Source organism: Camelus bactrianus, chromosome 3, assembly GCF_048773025.1.
Source record: "Camelus bactrianus isolate YW-2024 breed Bactrian camel chromosome 3, ASM4877302v1, whole genome shotgun sequence".
NCBI classification, from domain to species: domain Eukaryota; kingdom Metazoa; phylum Chordata; class Mammalia; order Artiodactyla; family Camelidae; genus Camelus; species Camelus bactrianus.
In genome coordinates, this window is record NC_133541.1 from 2,280,602 (window position 1) to 2,282,294 (window position 1,693).

A 1,693-nucleotide genomic window follows, 5' to 3' on the forward strand; every position below is an offset into this window, starting at 1 on the left:
AGATGACAAACCATCACATCCTAAATTGGGGGTTAAAGGCCACATGGGGGTTGGAGGTAGCGAGAGAGGGCTGGAAGGGCATGGGAGCATGGCCGGGAGAGAGGGTCTTTGATCTCACCCTGGAGTTGGGTGCCACAGGGAAGGCGGCTGTCCCCAGGGTCAGAGACTGCGCTGGCCGCAGGTCCAGCCAAGACCCCTGCCTCCCAGTGCTGGGAGGTCTGCTTGCCCAGAGTGCCCACAGTGTGGCTGGGTCCTTCAGAAGGGATGGTGGGAAGGGCTGGCAGGCTGGGCTGCCCATAGCACTGTTCCCACGCCGAGTTCACGCCCCTGTGTGCGGCTTGGTTCCAGGCTAGGGGTCAGCACAGGACTCCACCTCAGTCTCCAGTCTGTCACTGACAGCGGTGCACCTGGGGGAATCACATGGCACTTTGGGCAGCAGTAAAATTGACAACAACACCTGCAACTTGATGGCCTGAAAGCTGGACAGATGGTGTGTGTGAATCGCCCGGGTCCCAGACTTGGCTAGACGTGAGCTGTGGGGCTGCGGTGAGCAGGGGAAGCCCAGCTCCAAGGAGGGGAAGGGCCACGCCTGGGTGGGGTGTACCCTCTGCCCAGGCAGCCCACCTCCAGGGCTGCGAGCCATCCAAAGAGCTGGAGATGTGGGAGTGACCACAGGGTCACCGGCACCCGCGGAGTCGAAGCTGCTGCAGGAGATTCAGGTGCGTGTGTGTGTGTGTGGGGTGTTCAGGTGAAGTGAGGGGAGTAGCAAGCTGGGGTTCAAGGAGAAGGTGAGAAGGGGTGGTTTCTCCCAAGGCGATCGGAGAAGGCAAGGGTAGGGGCCATCACAGGGGAAGGAGCCGAGAGGGTGCTGCGGGAGGGGTCGGAGAAGCTGGGCTCCTGGAGGGAGGCAGACGCAGGAAAGGTGCACCTGTCCCTCACGTGGAGGAGGCCGAGGGCAGGTGACCAGGCCTGGGTATCCCAGCTTGGCTGACACCCTCCCCCCACTGCCCAGGAGTTCAGCCAGGTCCAAGAAGATGGGGTGCAGGCGGAAACCCACCCTGGGGCCCCACCCCAGTCCCTTCCTGTCCTTGATTGACGTGAGGTAGAGAGGCTGGAGCTGGACCTTCCAGGAAGGAGCCAGCGGTTCCACGTTAGCCGGACCAGGGCTAGCAGTTGGTTTTTCCCAGAGACCCCCCTCTTCCGTCCTCTGTCCCTCCAGCCGACTCTCCCCCACGGGCCACCTGTGGGCTCCCATCCCCCACCCCCCAGGAGACCCACTACCATCACCGCCAGACAGGGATGCGGTGCCCCAGCGTTCTCTCCTGCAGAGGGCCCTTGGGCTCCTGTAGGATGCGGGTGCCTGACCTGGGATGAGAGGGGGAGGGGGTGGGGAGCTGCCCCTGAAAGCATCCGCTCGGGACCGCGGGGTCCACTGCAGCCCCCGACATCCTTACAGGCGGCTTGTCCCGGGTCCTTGTCGTTGGCAGGCGCCATCCCCTCTACGTCCCCGGCTTGGCGCACGCCCCAGCGGGGGCCCGGACTGGGGAGGGCTCCCCTGCGGACGTGGGAGGGCCGGGCTGGAGGCGGGCGCGAGTCCCGGGGGCCGGTGCGCTGCGGACGGCGGCCGCGGGGGGCGCTGCGGCGGCCGCGGTTAAAGCCCAGGCGCGGACGCGCGCGCTCAGAGGGAGCCGGG